Source organism: Elgaria multicarinata, chromosome 15, assembly GCF_023053635.1.
Source record: "Elgaria multicarinata webbii isolate HBS135686 ecotype San Diego chromosome 15, rElgMul1.1.pri, whole genome shotgun sequence".
In the NCBI taxonomy this organism is placed as follows: Eukaryota; Metazoa; Chordata; class Lepidosauria; order Squamata; family Anguidae; genus Elgaria; species Elgaria multicarinata.
Genome location: NC_086185.1, coordinates 7106685 through 7125706, shown reverse-complemented (window position 1 = coordinate 7125706; position 19022 = coordinate 7106685). Strand labels below are relative to the sequence as shown.

The window sequence follows — 19022 nt, the reverse complement described above, 5'->3', positions numbered from 1 at the left end:
AAGAGGTCCTATCGCCTTGCAATGCACCACTGCGAACAAAAAGAGAACGCGCTGAAAAACACCGCTATCGGTTTGGCAGCAGGAGACTCTTAGCATGCAACTCACATCTGCTCGGAGCGGATTCGCGCACCCCAGAAATGGGATTAAAACCCAGGGCTCAGCGATCAGGTACAAATCCCAGGAAAAGCTGTTGCTTTCCTTCTGCCACCCACCCATCCGGCCAGCTGGCCCCTGTGCCGTCGCGGCACCTTCGATCATTTTTATACAGTGTCACAGTGACCTGGGTCTGACCTTCGTCCTGTCGCTGTTGTGCAGCAAGGGGAGTTTTCGGTCCACCTTCCTTCCTCAAAGTTTCAAAGTGCTTCCCCCCCCCTCCGCCCCCTCCGGCACTTCCTAGAGGTACATGAATGGTATTCTTGAAACAATGGATTCTCAACACAACTTTTCAAAAGGGGGATCGGGTTATTATTTTTTTCCCCAGTGGGTGTGGGAGGTAAAAACGCAGCACTGGTTTCAAATGTGAAGTCTTTCTTTCTCCCCATCTTTTGCATCTGACATCTGTTACTTTCTCTGCCTGGAACAATCTCAAGCTGTACTTACCGGTTTTCAGCTCGCAGGGTGGAGATGCTGAGAGGGAGAAACCCAGGCACACTCTGCCTTTGTTGTCTGAGCTCCAAGCAAGAAATTCCTGCCAGTCGGGCTGGGACTTCTTCTAGGTCCTAGTGCCTAATGTCTTGTCCATGCGCTCACACCCCCTTCTGCAATGTAATCTTGCCTCGTTGGCCTTCACTGTCATGACCAATTGTCATGTTAGACTTCTCCCCTCTCCGTATTTGAAAGAAGGAAGGACAGCATCGTTTCAGATTTTAGATTTCCCTAAAGAGGGCTGGATGAGCTGCAACTTGGAAGCATGGCTCGCTCTTTCCCAAGGAAAACCATCCATTGTCTCCAAGCGCTCTAATGACCTCCCTGTCCCAGCTGGAAATAGCTGACATTTGATTTATGCTGCAGTGATCAATCTGCAGATGCAAGGGAGGTGTGGAAGGACTTGGATGTGGGGTTTCATGATTCCTGTTAAAATCACAGCTTCCATGTGTGCTCTGAGCCGGACAGCGAGGTTGTGAGAAAGTGATGGAGGAAGCTAATGTTCTCCTATCCTGCTCACACCCAGAATTTGCCCACGAGCCCTGGAATAAGAAGATGAGAAATTAGCTCAGGATTAAAGAAGGAGTGCAACTTCATTCCTTATAAGAAGTGCCCTGATGCTGGATCAGACCGAGGGTCCATCTAGTCCAACACTCTGTTCACACAGTGGCAGCCAGCTCTCAACCAGCAACCCACAAATTACAGCAAGGTTAAAAGACTATGATAAACTGTTAAAATACTGGGAGAGTTAGAAGGCGTCGAAAATAATATAACATCGGTGCCAGGCGAACCTTTCTAGGGAGCTCATTCCACAGCCGGGGTGCCACAGCAGAGAAAGCCCAATAACCTAAGAAGTTAGAATCAGGTTGTTGCTCTACTTAAAAATGTGTACTGAATGAAGTCCTCACACATCCTTAATTGTGGGTAGAATGCAATGGCTCAAAGGCATAAGTAAGAAAGGGATGTGCTCTGGTAGAAGTATGCTTTAAGGTGGATTCCCGCACTGAGCAGGGGGTTGGACTCGATGGCCTTATAGGCCCCTTCCAACTCCACTATTCTATGTTTCTATGATTGTCCCCAGCAACTAGTATTGCGATGAGGCATGATGCTCCTGCATATGGAGGTTCCATATAGCCATAATGGCTAGTAGTTGCCATCAATATCCATCTCCCCTATGAATTTGCCTAATCCTTTTTGCAACCATCAGGGCTAATGGGTCTTTGCATGTGCATATATTTTTAATGTGAAGAAGTACTTCTTTTTACAATGCCCTGAATCTGCAGCCAATCAGTTTCATTGGGTATAATCCAATGTAAGTCCTACTTAGAGTAGACTCATTAAAAGCAATGGAACTTAAGCTAGTTAAGCTACAGGGAGGGGCCATACCTCAGAGGTAGAAGCATCTGCTTTGCATGCAGAACTTCCCCGGTTTCTCCAGGTAGGGCTGGAAAAACTCCTTTCTGAAACCCTGGAAAGCCGCTGCTGCCAGTCTGTGTTGACAAGACTAGACTACATGGACCAATGGTCTGACTCACTATAAGGCAGCTTCCTATGTTCCTAACTCAACTTCCATTCCATTCCAGTGGGTCTACTCTATGTCGGACTTATGTTAGATGTTACTCATTGGATGAACCCTGATTATAGAATTATGGGAGAGAGAGAAATTCATCTCTGTTCAGTTTCTCCACACCATTTTTTAAAGGGAAAACACCTCTTATCCTGTTGGAGGATTACACAGGATAGACATGTTTTCAGTCAGCAAATAGTCCCAAGAAAAGTGATCTGGTACCTGACAGATGTTTGGGACTACAACTCCCATCAGCTCTAACCATTTGTTTTTAAAGCCCCTTTAAGGGCATGTAATGTCAGGCTCAAACACAGCTCAGTAAGGGAGGGAGTTCCAAAATCCGGGAGCCACCACAGAAAAGGCCCTATCTCTCATGCCCACAAACTAGATTGATCTTATGGAAGGACTCCAAGCAAAGCCTCCAAGGCCAATCTGAACACTCGAGGAAAGGCTATGAAGAAAGTCTTCAGTATTTGGGACTCTTAATTTAGGAACAAAAAGACTACTGCGGATAGGGGACAATGATTATTTAAACTGCAATCCTATGCCTACTTACCTGAGTCTGAGGCCCAGTAAACTCAGTGTGACTTATTTCTGATAGACCTGTAGACCTGCTGTTTCAGGGTGGGCAACCCACCCAGTATCCTTTGGAACTATAACTCTTTAAATCCGTGATCAGCATGCAGAAGCAACCTGGAAAGCTCTTTTAGAATTATGGCTGGTTCCGACTGACATTTAAAGCCCTAAACGGTTTGGGACCAGGTTATTTGAAGGAACGCCTCCTCCCATATGTACCTGCCCGGACCTTAAGATCATCTACAGGGGCCCTTCTCTGTGAGCCCCTGCTAAAGGAAGTGAGGAGGGTGGCTACTAGGAGGAGGGCCTTCTCTGCTGTGGCACCCTGGCTGTGGAACGAGCTCCCCAGAGAGGTCTGCCTGGTGCCTACACTGTACTCCTTTCGTCACCAGCTGAAGACCTTTTTTATTTTCTCAGTATTTTAACACCTAATTTAACTTAAACTTAAACTTTTATGCTTTAATTCTGCATTTTAACCTGTATCAATTTCTGCTGTGTGGTTTTATCCTGGTTGTGCTTGTTAAATTGTATTTTGCATTTGTGTTTTTAGACTGTTGGTTTTTTGGTTGTATTCTTCATGGTTTTAATTTTTGTGAATCGCCCAGAGAGTTTCGGCTATTGGGCAGTATAAAAATATAAATAAACCCAGAGTGGATACACTGCCCCACTGACATCAGATCCACCAGCCTCCACTAATATAGCTATAAATATAGATCTAGATAATAAGGTGAATTGCATGAGCTATGCTCAGAAAGGCAACATCTGCATACGTTTCTAAACAACGAACGTATCTACCCTTGAGCCAGCTCATGTTTGATGGTTATGAGATGCAGCTCTCTGGAAGAGTGCTGTCAGTGTCTAGCTCCAGTCTCCTGTAGGCTAGTCTGTTGCCTGCTGAGATTCTAGCCATGTTCCTCAACAATGACGTTGTCCCCGATTACAGCACTTCGTGCTGGGCATAGGAGGAAAAGGGTCTCGGTGAAGCCATCAACTTAATCATTTCAGACATGGTCAGCATCAGAGCATCTAAGAATGCATCCACTTTCCTCCCATCAATAAATTCATTTAGATATCATTATTATTTTGAAAGGTGGGTTAAATTTAGCTCATTGAATTCAATTACCTGGCCTAACCGAAGGAAATACTCCAAGCAGTAGCAACGAGTCAGTGATTTTCCCTTCGCAATTAAATCTGGCTGAAGATGTTGCTGCCGTGCTCAAGAGATTTATCTCTTGAGTTTGAAAACGGAGATGGAAAGAGAGCCGGTTATAAGGTGCCCTCTGGGAGGTCCCTGGTTCGAATCTCATTGCAGCCACGCAACCTCACAAGGTCAGAGCTGAGGAACCTTAGGCCTGATGGACATCCTCAGCTCCAAATCTGGTTCCCAGGTTTCCCCAGAGGACCAAGTCCTCTTCTTCTTTCCCTTGACCACTGATTGTTCAACGATCACCTGACTTTTCCACGGCTTTCTCTCTGTCTGCAAGGTTGAACTGCCTCTCCTATGGTTTTGTAAGTGGCAGGAAGAGCTTGAAGCTAATCCATGGTAGTATTCTTTGTCTTTCGGCCCCACCCTTTCAGTTATGGGCTCATTCACCATCAGAATGCAACCTTTGAGAGCACCTCCAAAACTGAATTTCCCCTTTGAGCTGAAAAGGGTTCTCCAACCCTGCTCTAGGTGGTCTTAGCCAAGGTGCTGCCTCAGTGGAGTCTGATGGCTCCAATCTCAGTGAGGTGGCAAATCCGCTCCGGGTTTCACTCAGAACTTTAAAGGACCTAGCCAAGGTGCTGAACCCTATCCCTTAAGCTGGGTTCAGCACCTTGGATAGTTCCTTTTGCATTCCGGCTGGTTCTGACTAAAACCTGGAATGGATTTCAGCTGCACTGAATTGGATCCAGTAGCCTCCATTGCACAGCGTGCTTCCCGTTCTGATGCCTTATGCAGGCTTCACCTTTGCACCTTGGTAGGTGAAGACTGCATAACCAGTTCTGACAGGTTTTGACTGAAACCCGGAATGGATTCACTGCCCCACTGACATCGGAGCTACCAGCCTCTACTGCAGTGCCTTCAACCCATATCCTTCCTGCGATATGAACATGACCAGCAGATGATGATGATGATGATGTTGTTTTTAAAAAAAGAATTATCCAAAAGTCAACAGAATCAGTGTGACTAGGAAAAGCCGGTCTGCTGCAGCACCTGCAGGTCAGAATCATAGAAATCCAAATTCATTAGAATCCATTGTGGAGTTCTATTTCTCCAACTTCCCTACCTGAGGCCCTGGTTTACTCAACATCATGCATCTCACCTTTTTATTATTGGATATCATTGCAAACAGAGGCACTTCTCTGAGAGAGAACATTGTGGTTCCTCACCAGAGAGGAGCACATTTATTACATGAAAAATAAATATCGTTGTGACAGCTCTTCTAAGTGATGACTTGTCTTTGTACTTAGCTCATGCTCAGCTTGGGGGATTTGTCTCCATAAGGTCAGAGGTTTAGAAGATAACTCTGAGAAGCTAACAAGATTCTTCACTCTTCTGCAATTTGCGTTTATGAAAGCCCAGTGAAAACATCAAGGACCCCCAGAGGATTCTCCTCGTCTATTGTTTGTGTGGCACAGAGATGCTGCAGGAATTGTAGGTTTTCAGATGACACCAATTATGGGGGATACGAAGCTTGCATTGTGTGTTTCAAGGCCACATAAAAATGTTTTAGAACAGCCAGTATAAAAATGTTTTTAGAACAGCGGGGAGGGCAGTTCAATATAAATGTACCTTTTTCCTTTCTTGGGGCAAGTTCTGAAATACTCATCCTGTAAGCTTCCAGCATGGGTAGTCTGAAATGGAGACAAGCCAGCCAGCGTGAGTGCCAACTGGCTAACATGCCTAAGCTCAATCTTTATTTGCTTAAAACCCAAAGGTCATCACAAGAATGGAGAAGAAAAAGAGGAGAAAACCCCAAACAAATCCACATTAGAGAATCAGTCAAACAACATCCATCACATACGGTATATACATAATTCTGTCTAATTTGAAAATCAGCTATTGCAAATAATGATCTTTGGTTCGTAATGAATTTGTTCTGGTCAGCTGAAGCCACAACAACAACAACAACAACAACAATATATTTCTTACTTGCCTCTCCGATTGGATCAAGGCGGGGAACAACAGCAAGCATAAAATACGTAAAATACTGATTAAAAACATGGTATACACTGTTAAAAACATCCTAAAAGCATACTAAAAGTATCCAAAAATTCTATTGGATAGCCCTGCCGAACAAGATGAGTCTTGATAGCTTTCTTGAATGCTAAAAAAACATCAGGCTGACGAGTCTCCTCCAGCAGGCTATTCCACAGTCTGGGAGCAGCAGAAGAGAAGGTCCTCTGGGTAATGGTTGTCAGCCTAGTCTTTGCTGACTGAAGTAGATTCTCCCCAGAGGACCTGAGTGTGTGGGGCGATCCTGCAGGTAGCCTGGACCTAAACCATGTAGGGCTTTAAAGGTGATAACCAACACTTTATACCTCGCCCGGAAACTAATGGGCAGCCAGTGAAGAGATTTTAAGACTTCTGTAATGTGATCACCCCTAGATGTACCAGTGACCAAACAGGCTGCCATATTTTGAACTAGTTGAAGTTTCTGGACTAGGCACAAAGGTACTCCTATGGAGAGCACATTGCAAAAGTCGAGCCTCAAAGTTACCAGTGCATGCACTACCATCTTTAGGTCTTCTAACTCTAGGAAGGGGCGCAGATGGCATATCAGCCAAAGCTGATAGTAGGCACTCCTGGCCGTCGCGTCTATCTGGGCTGTCATTTGGAGTGATGGATCCAGAAGCACCCCCAAGCTGTGAACGTAGTCTTTTGAGGGGGTGTAACCCCATCCAGAACTGGTTGACACACCTCCAAAGATACATGGCTAGCACACACGACACGTACACATCACTCCCCAGAGCAGTTTTGCAACTTTTTTATTATGATGATTTTTTTTAATAAGGATGGATGCATGAAGTGATATGTAGGGAGCCTGTCAGAAGAAAGACGTGGCAATGAAAGATGAACAGATTTTGTTGAAGCCCTTCCAATTGTGTTTCCAAGATTGTCAGGTATCTTTTGTTCCATTATCTGCTCATTGATGGAGTCTGATTTTTCTCAATTTCCTCAACTTGCATTTACATTGGAAAGTGTGCAGTTATGCAAGTGTGCAGTTCCAAAAATCTGCAGTTTCGAAAATATGTAAAGCTCCCCAAAATACACATTTTCATGCTTTGAGAAGAAATGTGCATTTTTCAGTTGATCAGTTTTAATACTTTTTCAGATTTTTGTTTGACTAAATTTGCATACAGTTCTGGAAAAAAAATAAGCCTGTCCACAGGTCTGTGGAATCTGCCCAACTTGGAAAAACGAGTGAATTTGCCATTCATCCACATTGTTTAAGGTTGAGAAGAAAGAGTTTTGAGCGCTAAGGCTGTAATAATTCCCTATATGATGCTGTGAAATTTGAAAATATCTACCAAATACATGATCTCTCACAAAACTGTTACTAGATATGCTATAACACTAAAGGATCATTTTCTGATTACATTTCAAATAATTGGGAAGAAAATTCCATGAAAGCCATCAAAAGGGATCAAGCGAGATATTCCCCACCTAGCATGGACCTGCCAGTTACTTGATATCATCGGTCACCATTGTGGGATAATGGCCATAGTACGTTCCTTATTTTGGGCTGAAATATTTCTGATTACATATGGCAACCGTCCCTAACCTGGTGCTCTCCAGGTGGGTTGGACTACCACTCCCATTATTGCCCATGCTGGCTAGGGATTATGGGAGATGTTGTTCAAAACACCAGGTTGGGCAAGGCAGATTTATGGGATTATGGTAACAGGCTATCTGCAGTGGTTTCACTTAAAGGAGTGCTACATAATTTCTACCAGATGCAACATCTATACGCATGCACGCACGCACGCACGCACACACACACACACCAACTCTGCTTCACTCTGTATTCTCAGGAAATAGATTCCAGGGGTGAAAGGGGGCCAGAGAGAGAGAGAGAGAGAGAGAGGATTTTAAACTAGTAAAACAATTGGCAAAAATATTAGAAGAGACCCTGAATGGGTGGATTTTTGTAATAGGCATAGATTCAGTTCACAAACACTGTGTGCCCTATAAAGAGGGCTACTAACTTATTCAAGAACTTTTGTTTAATTAAGCATCTAACTTTTACTGATTACTTGATGTAATAAATTGAATGAATTCACATATAACTTCAAAATAGGCAATCATACTTTACACTGAATAAAAAATCCCACCTTTTCTTTGAAGGGAGAAGGTCCTTCAGCTGCTGGTCAATAGCACGTTCCTTTCTCGGGAAACCGAAACTAACAGATTTGTCCATTTAGGCTTAAGATTTTGAGTGCTTAGCTGTAAATGTCTGGGCTTAAACCCCTGTCTTGGTGATTAGCTCGTTTCTACTCAGGTTAGTGATAGGGATGTGGCAGAAATCAGCAATAGATTCAAATGAGTTTGGATTTCTATGAATGCAGCCTGTGGATACATCTCTGGAATAAAGTTCGATTCCGTCAATAAACAGATAACAGGATGAAAGTTGCCTTATAATCCTACAAACGAGAAGGATCTTGGAACTGTTGTAGGTCACAAGCTGAATATGAGCCAACAGTGCGATATGGCTGCAAGAAAGGCCAATGCTATTTTGGGCTGCATTAATAGAAGTATAGCTTCCAAATCACGTGAGGTACTGGTTCCTCTCTATTCGGCCCTGGCTAGGCCTCAACTAGAGTATTGCATCCAGTTCTGGTCTCCTCAATTCAAGAAGGATGCAGACAAGCTGGAGCGTGTTCAAAGGAGGGCAACCAGGATGCTCAGGGGTCTGGAAACAAAGCCCTATGAAAGGGCCCTATGAAAGAGACTGAAAGAACTGGGAATGTTTAGCCTGGAGAAGAGAAGATTGTGGGGAGACATGATAGCACTCTTCAAATACTTAAAAGGTTGTCACACAGAGGAGAGCCAGGATCTCTTCTCGATCCTCCCAGAGTGCAGGACACGGAATAACGGGGTGAAGTTACAGGAAGCCAAATTCCAGCTGGACATCAGGAAAAACTTCCTGACTGTTAGAGCAGTACGACAATGGAACCAGTTACCTAGGGAGGTTGTGGGCTCTCCCACACAAGAGGCATTCAAGAGGCAGCTGGACAACCATCTGTCAGGGATGCTTTAGGGTGGATTCCTGCATTGAGCAGGGGGTTGGACTTGATGACCTTATAGGCCCTTCCAACTCTGCTATTCTATGATACTATGTTTCTATGCCTGACATTCCATGAAACACAGGAAGGTCAGGTTTAACAAAATGCACACATCGCTAATTAGTGCTTACCTCTATTTTTCTAACATCTTTAGCTGCTAAGTTGCAGGCAGTTACAACACGTTCCTCTCCATGCTGGGAATAGCTGTTTTCACTGGTGAGAATTCCATTTCAATTCATTTTTTATAAGAATTTACAAATATTTGGTAAAGTTCATATTCAGGAGACAAAAAAGAAGAAGAAGAGATTTAACAAAATCAAATGCAGGTAAAAGTGAAACTGACAGATTCTCCCGTCCCTATATATTTCATCACCTAAGTAATCTAATAATATTAACCATACTTCAAGTGGAATATCATGGCCTGACATATCTTTAATGTTTTATTGTAATATTCCCCCCCCCCCCGATATCTAAACAATGGCACTTCTTCCTACAGTGCATAGTTAAACTATGTCATTGACTTTAACATGACGTAGTGATGGCCACCAATTGAGATGGCTTTAAAAGGGGGTTGGATAAATTCTCAGAGGAGACAGCTATCAATGGCTACTAGTCCTGATGGTTATATCCTATGTCCAGTACCAGAGGCAGAAAGCCAATGTACACCAGTTGTTGGGGAAGATGAGTCATGGGTAAAAATGTGTTGTTGCGCTCATGTTCTGCTTGTGGGGAACCATACCTTTTTGCCCAACCAATAGCTGATTGGCTACTATGTGAACAAAATGCTGGGTTAGATGGACCTTGGTCTGATCCAGCATGGCTCTCCTTATGTACTTATGTCATACTAGAATGTAGGGGTCATCCCGTGGAAATTATTAGCAGGAGATTCAGGACAGACAGTTATTATGTTGGTGTTTTTGTTAATTCTGTATTGTTGTATTTTAAAGAATTAATAATCAAATTTGTGTCATCCTTGTTTAAATTTGCCTTTCCATTAATACTTAATTATTTTTGCATTCCAAATACAGTTACTGATATTCAAAGGAATTACCTGCCCTAGATCTTTCCTCCCCAATTTTCATTAACTGTCATTAATTTCCAAGAGGAACCTGTAGATTTCCCTGGTAATTCTTTCCCCACTCCCTTAACTTTTCATAATAAATCTTCGAAACATTCCTTTCTTCCCCCTTGAGTATTGCTGTGCATAGTGAATAGCTGAAGCTCTCTGGGCGGTTCACAAAAATCAAAACCATAATAAAACAACCAACAGGTTAAAAGCACAAATACAAAATACAGTATAAAAAGCACAACCAGGATAAACCACGCAACAAAATTGATATAAGATTAAAATACAGAGTTAAAACAGTAAAATTTAAATTTAAGTTAAAATTAAGTGTTAAAATACTGAGAGACTAAAAAGGTCTTCAGCTGGCGACAAAAGGAGTACAGTGTAGGCGCCAGGCGGACCTCTCTGGGGAGCTCATTCCACAACCGTGGTGCCACAGTGGAGAAAGATGAGTAGGAAACATATGTCAAGATGAGTAGGAGATTCAAAGGTAGCTACATTTTCTAAAGGGGGAGGGGGAGGAGGAGGCATTTCTTGTTTTGGGGGTTATGTAGCCTTCCTTTACTTTCCCTTCCCCATGTTATTCTTGACTAAGGCCTTAGCTAGACCTAAGGTTTATCCCGGGATCGTCCCGGGGTCATCCCTGTTCATGTAAATGACACACAAGGGATCCCGGGAGCAGGCAAGGACGACCCCGGGATAAACCTTAGGTCTAGCTAAGGCCTCAGAAAAGTAGCAGAGAGACTCGCATGTCTACACATGGCCTAATCCCAGGGATCACCCCAGGATCATCCTATTAAACATGAAGCACAGGGGATCCCAGGGGCAGGTAGGGATGATCCCTCCATTTCCCCGGGATAACTGGGAAGGCTTTAACCCTGACTTTTCCCACGGTCTCGAGATCGTCCCGAGACCACGGGAGGTGTGGGCGGCTGTCCCAGTTTTGTCCCAGCTCCTCACGAGTAAACATGATTCATTCCTTGAACCATTCCTTGCAAAAATGGAGGTTATGGAGGTTCTCCACCTCCTTGTGCTAATTTCTACAACAGGCAAGGAGCTGAGGCTTCCTTGTTGCTGATGTTCTGTTGGGTTCTGGAACGGCAAACTCAAGCTCAGGAAGGCACAGTGGTGACTATGGGAAAATTCTATCTCCCAGCTACTATGCAAACCAAATGACTGTGCAACTAACCCACAAATGCTGTAGGCAGCTCAGTTTCTGCGCGCCTGGGGTGAGGACTTTATTTTTAGCACATTCCTGAGCACATAGATTCATGATTCATCACTAATGACTAATTTTTTTTAAAAAATGAGATAAACCATGATACGTCCTGAGTCATAACAACTCTCATCGTGAGGAGTAGATGTCTCCAAAAATACAATAGCCCTGATGTAGTACAACTTCACAAGTATAAGGAGGGCTTTGTCACTCGTTGTGTGGTGGAAAATTTGAACTTGCCAGTTTTATTTATTTATTTATTACATTTCTATACCGCCCAATAGCCGGAGCTCTCTGGGCGGTTCACAAAAATTAAAAACATTCAAAGTATAAAACAACAGTATAAAACCATAATATAAAATAGAATATAAAAGCTCAACCAGATAAAAACAGCAGCAATGCAAAATTACAAATTTAAAACACCAAGTTAAAATTTATTTATAGACTGTTAAAATGCTGGGAGAATAAAAAGGTCTTCACCTGGCATCTAAAGGCATATAGCGTAGGTGACAAGTGAACCTCCTTAGGGAGCTCATTTCACAGCTGGGGTGCCACAGCAGAGAAGGCCCTCCTCCTGGTAGCCACCTGCCTCACTTCCTTTGGCAGGGGCTCGCGGAGAAGGACCCCTGAGGATGACCTTAGTGTCCAGGCAGGTACATACAGGAGGAGGCGTTCCTTCAGATAACATGGCCCCAAGCCGTTTAGGGCTTTAAATGTTAATACCAGCACTTTGAATCGGGCCCGGACCTGGACTGGCAGCCAATGAAGCTGGAAAAGGACTGGCGTGATGTGGTCTCGTTGGCCAGTCCCTGTTAGTAACCGTGCTGCCCTGTTTTGTACCAGTTGAAGTTTCCGGACGGTTTTCAAAGGCAGCCCCACGTATAATGCATTGCAGTAATCCAAACGAGAGGTTATCGGAGCATGGATAACTGTAGCTAGGCTATCTCTGTCCAGATAAGGGCGCAGTTGGTATATCAGCCTAAGCTGATAAAAGGTGCTCTTTGCCACTGAGTTCACCTGTGCCTCAAGTGACAGTTCTGGATCCAAGAGCACCCCCAAACTACGGACCCGATCCTTTAGGGGGAGTGCAACCCCGTCCAGGACAGGGCAAACATCACCTCGCCGGACAGATGAACCACCCGCTAACAGTACCTCCGTCTTGTCTGGATTGAGTTTCAGTTTATTAGCCCTCATCCAGTCCATTACCGTGCCCAGGCACTGGTTCAGAACAGCCACTGCCTCACCTGGGTTTGATGAAAAGGAAAGGTAGAGCTTTCCAGTGTTCAGTTCCATCTCCTTTGGGATTTTGTACGCAATGAACATTAGGGATGTGAGAATCAGCAAAATATGGCCTCGCCAGACTTAATATGGCCTTAATCTTCTCCCAGTGCCCACTACAAACCTGCCCCATTAAATATCCTAATACTTTATCCCAGCCACTCCTGGCCACAAAATGGCCAGTTAAAACAGGGCACTTTCCCAACTGATATTTTATTTATTTATTTATTTAATTTAGAGTATTTTTATCCCTCAGCCTAAAAGGTTCTCGGAGTGGCTTACAATTGATCAGTAAAGAAGACAGTCTCTGCCCTCAGACTTACATGCTAAAAAGGACATGACACACAAGGAAAAGGGGATGGGGAGGGAAGAGGGAGAAAATAAAAAGAAATTAAGGAGACTGTTAAGGCTGCAAGATCACATCTGCAACCAATGTCCACTCATACATCTCTGAAATCCGTTCCGATCACAGAATGCATTCATTGCAGAATTTTGTGGATTTATTTAATTTTTTTAAGCCAGAATTCTGGAAGCGACACACTTGAGTTTCAGCTGATCTTGCAAAAGATCTTGCAGGGCTGAATCAATGCAGGTCCTCAGCTGGAGAAAATGGGTGCAGACCTACCCCAGGATAGCAGTGAGGCCCTGAGGAAACCTGTCTGCAGGCAGGAGATGAGTAATCAAGTGGCGAGAGGGTGAGTGTGTAGATTCTGGCTGAGCTCAGCTGCTGTGTGCAAAACACCCGGCTGTCAGGGTACATACTAGGAATAATTGCAGTTCGACTTGCATAGCCCATCCTCCTTTTACCGGCAAGAACAGCTGAGAAGCCAAGACCGCTCCGACGTCCTGTACCAATCACCAAACCACAGACTTCAGGGAGCAGTAAACTGCAACCCTGCTTTTACCCCATTCAGAATCCCTTGTTTTATTTCTCATTTATTCTTGCAAGCAGTCGCCTAATGCAACCGTTGCAGAATTGCTCTGCCAAAATTGCCAATAATTGTTCTTGCTCCTAGCCCATTGTTCTACTCACACCCACGCGGCGTGCACACCCACACCCACACCATTTATCAGGGATGCAATAGATAACGATGCCTCTCCGTTTAAATGCAAAGGTGGGAAAATATAATGACTAAGGGGGGATGGAATCCTCAAAATTTCTAACAATGTAAGGCAGGGTGCTTTTTCCTCTTGATCGATTTTGCTTTTGATGAGATCGTTCATTTGGGGGGGGGTTCTTTTGTTTGTTTGTTTGTTTTTATCTCTCTGGAAGCATACAGAGTTAAATTTACACATAAGTGATGTTTAACCAATGAATTCAGTTTCCATCTGCAATCCCTCCCTCTGGAAAAAAAAAAATTTTTTTAGCAAACAGCAAAGAGAGGAAGTGGTGACTCTAGGTACTAGGCTGAAACAAAAGGCAAAGCGAAATAGCCTTGCAAACCCATTCACTGATGTAATCAATGGAGGAAGCAAAGGGGGAGGGGTGTTCAGAAAAATGTGGACGTTCCATCAGAACTGCCCCCCCTACACTAAATTGGCCCCCAGTTGCCATTCAGTTCGACTTCAAGCTAGGCAACAACACAACATGGTGAATACATCTGGTTTTTATTCCAGCTGAATTCCATGCAGTAATGGAAGAAAAATAAACCAAACTGGCTCAAAAACAGATATAAGATCTCAGTCATTCCCAACCAGGCAGCGTGCATCTGGGAGCCTGAGAATCACCTATCCTGTAGACACACTTTACCCAAACTAGAGATGCATGTCCACATTATGCCAGTCCTTTTCCAGCTTCACTGGCTGCCAGTCCAAGCCCAGGCTCAATTCAAAGTTCTGGGACTAACTTTCAAAGCCCTAAACGGCTTGTGGCCAGGTTATGTGAAAGAATGCCTCCTCCCGTATGTACCTGCCTGGACCCTAAGATCATCTTCAGGGGTCCTTCTCTGTGAGCCCCTGCCGAAGGAAGTGAGGCAAGTGGCTACCAGGAGGAGGGCCTTCTCAGCTGTGGCACCATGGCTGTGAAATGAGCTCCCTAGAGAGGTTCACCTGGCACCTATGTTGTACTCCTTTAGACGCCAGGTGAAGACCTTTTTATTTTCCCAGTATTTTAACAGTTTACCATCTTAGTCTTTTAACTTTGCTGTTTTAAAGCTGTATTTTAAATCGGTATAAATATCTGCATTGCTGCTCAGTTATATCCTGGTTGTGCTTTTATATTGTACTTTTATATTGTGTTTTTGATGGTGTGGTTTGTTTTATACCTTGATCTGTACTTGATGGTTTTTATTTTTGTGAACCATCCAGAGAGCTTCAGCGATTGCATGGTATAGAAGTTCAATAAATAAATAAATAAATTTCATTCTGGTTCATTTTTTTTATCAGGATTTACCTAATTTGCACCTTCCGGACTGAACCTGAACCTGAACCTGACCACAATCTGCAGTCAAAGTTTATACATTTCTGAGCTTGCAATGTGATTCACAGGCCCCCCAAAAGTGTTCGAAAATAGGCATACTTTTGAAAAATGTGCATGAAAAAATGCATTCTTTTGAAGACTATGCACATCTTTAAGCAATGGGAGAAAATGCAAACGTTTGCAAGATCTGCGTAATTGATGGGCACAATTGGAAAAATACGCCTAAACATACACAGAATTTTTTCTTGCGGGGGAAAAAAAGATTGCAATCTGATATGGACACAAGATTGGAATGAGCTTTGATGAGGATTTGGAAAACATTATGAAACTCAAGGTTTCCTTGCATGCACACCCTTAACCCAGAAGCACATAGACCAATTAATGATATTTGGGGAACGGGGTACTCAAGTTTCTAGAGAAGCATGCTTCAACCTTCATCCCCTGCTAATTCTTCCCCAGAAGACCACATGCAGGCCTTCCCCTACCTGATTCATGTAGTAGGGATGGATAAATCTGTTAATTTGGTTTTCACTCCATTTCTCAATTTTCCCAGGCTTTAATTGACTTCATCTCAGATTTCAAGTTTTCTTTTTTTTAAAGTGTGCCTGAAAATCTCTTTGCACATTTTCCCTATACCCACATATTTGTGGAAAAAAATCTATGCATGTCTGTGTGCATTTTTTTAAAGTTTGCCTGAAAATTTATATGCATTTGTGTGCCTTTCTTCCCTTATACCCACCTATTTGTGTGCAGTTTTGCCTAGTGTGCAAGCAATTTCCCTAAGAGAATGCATTTTCAAATGTTATTTTCACTAATATGCACATTCCTTTCTGCACTTTCCTCTAACAATGTGAATTTCTCTGTGCTTTCTTTGGATCAGAGAACTCTGATGCCAAAATTTGGAAAAGTGCGAATTTCAAAGCAGAACTGAGTTTCAGTTCATTGTTTCGAAAGTTCTAACAAATTCCTATCATTTATTTCAGGGTTTGGAGGCAGTTGGGGAGACAGGATGGGGGGAAAGCTGGTGTGGTGGTGTCTAGGGTTACAATAGAGTTATGTAATCACTCCATCCATTTACCAATACACCTCTGCAAAAGCCTACTCACACATACATTCAGTAGTGCTATGAAATAAATATGGAATTGGTACACTTTGTACATTCTGAGCAGCTAAGATGAGCCCACAGAAGTCTGGATGAAGCCCTGGTTTGGAGCAGACATCCAGACGTGGAGGCTACCATGTGGGGATAGCCTCCACTTGAAGGTCAGGGGATGATATTAGAAATCAAGAGCAATGGTGTAGTGGAGAGGGAATGCAGGGATTATTTATTTATTTATTTAGAGCAGTTTTGCAGGCACTGTCTGCCAGAGGGTCAGGATACTTGATTCCTTGCTCTGGCAAATGAATGAGGTGATAATAAGTCTTTCATGTTTTGCTATTGTTTGGGACTCATTAGCATACAATAAGCCAGAGAATGAGGGGTACGATGAAGCAGAGTCTGTTTATTTCTCTCCTTTTCTTTGATGGAGGTCCTACTTCACCATACCAGTTTAAATGTACCACCTCTTCATGAGGTAGTTATTTATTTATTTATTTATTTATATATTACATTTTTATACCACCCAATAGCCGAAGCTCTCTGGGCGGTTCACAAAAATTAAAACCATCATAAAACAACCAACAAGTTAAAAAACACAAATACAAAATACAATATAAAAAGCACAACCAGGATAAAACCACGCAGCAAAATTGGTATAAGGTTAAAATACAGAGTTAAAACAGTATAATTTAAGTTAAAATTAAGTGTTAAAATACTGAGTGAATAAAAAGGTCTTCAGCTGGTGACAAAAGGAGTACAGTGTAGGTGCCAGGCGGACCTCTCTGGGGAGCTCATTCCACAACCGGGGTGCCACAGCAGAGAAAGCCGTCCTCCTAGTAGCCACCTGCCTCACTTCCTTTGGCAGGGGCTCACAGAGAAGGGCCCCTGTAGATGATCTTAAGGTCCGGGTAGGTACATATGGGAGGAGGCGTTCCTTCAAATAGTTTACATTACTAATTAAAAGGTTTACCTGGCTGAAGAGGCCTTCTTACTAAAGCACAGCACATTTGTATAGACTGAACCTCTGCAATCCACTGCTGAGTTCCATGGGGCTTACTCCTCGATAACTAGACTTAGGAATGCAATTGGCATGATCTGTAAATCTAAGCATGAGATTTTGTTAGTGGTTGGTTAGTTTTGGATATCTGTGGGTTATATGATAGAGTTTTAACCAGAATGTTAGCTCTTTTCAAGAGAGAGAGAGAGAGAGAGATCCTGGGGGCACGAATATAGATCCTTCTTGGGGCCGTGGCTATGGAGGCCATCATGATGGCTTCTTGCCTTCCAAAACTGTGCCACCACAACAGTGAGCAAGGCTGGACAAATGCAGGTTCTTCAGTACCCTGGACAGGTCCCAGGTCAGAGACAACTTGTTTCTTTAAGTGCTGGGTCCCAACTGATCTATTATATCCGAGGTATGGAACCGGTTTCAGCTGAAGGGATGGACTCCACTTCAGAAAAGCTTTCAGAGGCTGCGTTCCAGTGGTGCCTAGGATGAAAGGCAAAAGACGGTTGGCCAAAGGTGAAAGGTATGGAGCCAAGTCAGGGATTTGTACAAATAGTGGAACCTCTGGGAGTGTGTGCAAACTGCCCAGAAAACCCATGAACTGGCTCAATTTGACATAGATTGAGTCGAGGGCTGCAGAGGGGAACTGAAACAAAATCCGGGGGTGGGAGGCAAACCTAGGAAAACTTGTTGACATCCACACACACATACCCAAAATAAGATTTCTCTGACATTCCTACTTTACCTGGGTATCTCCAGGTAAAGCTGGGCATCCTTCCGTTTTACCTGGAGATGCCCAAGGATTGAACTTGGGAAGTTTTTCATGCAAAGAAGGTGGAATATAGGAAGCTACATCATCCCGAGTGATGTAGGCCAGTACTGCTAACACGGACTGGCAGCGGCTGTTCATGATTTCAGGCAGGATTCTTTTCTAGTCCCCACTGGGGGTGATGGGGACCGAACCAGGGTCCCTTTCCATGCAATATTGCTACTCTACTGCCGAGTTACATATTATTTCATTGATTTCCCCACCCTGCCTCAATGTATGCTTTTTGTATGGATTTTTTTTAATGTATGCATATTTTATACACATTATTGCTTGTCTCACCCATCCTTAGCAGGATTTGGACTAGATGGATGTAGGGGTGTTCATCACTGGGAAAATCTGTCCCTTTGAGGCCTCACCAGATTTCCTTGACTCAGCTTGCATTTGTGAGCCAAGCCAAGGGTTTCTTCCCAAAATCCAGGAATTTATTTGGTTTTTTAAAAAAAACAAATAAATAAAGGTGTAAATAGGAACAACTTTCACAAAATCTGGCTGCAATTTGTGCAGATGACCCAAATTACAGTCCAAAGTAGCTCCAGTTATGGGAATCACAGCTGCAATTTGTCCAATATCAAAAATCCGCAAACTGGACCAACTCGGGTCACCTCGAGGGAAAGCGAGCTGAAGTCAGGGGGTCTGAGCTGATGATACCTCCGCGACCTTCACCCCTTGGACGGAGTCCTCTGACATCCCTGGATGGACCTGTGGTCTGATGCAGGCAGGCTCTTCTTATGTTCTCATATAGAGACCTACATTTAAAGGAGTTATTTCCATTTGTTCAGTGTGGTGATATCTCAATGTAAGTTCCGGGGGGCGCACTAGAAAAGACATATTTGATCCTGTGTGCATGTACAAGCTTGGTGGTACATAAAAAAAAGGAAGTCGTGATAATCGACATGGTAACCAAAGCCACCCATTGTAATCAAATAAACCCCAAGGCTGCAATTCATTGTACAGTTAAGATCAATGGGGCTTAAGTGACTGTAACAGCATGCTGGATGGCAGCCTAAGAAAGGCTGATCAGCTGCCAGAGATGTAAAGATTAGTTCCCTAT

General features: G+C 43.4%; 2 protein-coding genes across 2 annotated transcripts in view; both read right to left on the bottom strand.

The window, feature by feature from the left end:
• The window catches only part of DCX (doublecortin), a 104172-nt gene extending 103506 nt beyond the window's left edge, over positions 1 to 666 (bottom strand). Inside the window, exon 1 of the mRNA XM_063141571.1 lies at positions 601 to 666. The gene's annotated coding sequence lies outside the window, so the exon portion shown is untranslated. The remainder of the gene's footprint in view (positions 1 to 600) is intronic.
• Positions 1 to 19022, bottom strand: part of CAPN6 (calpain 6) — a 325901-nt gene that overhangs the window by 201472 nt on the left and 105407 nt on the right. The window lies entirely within an intron of this gene.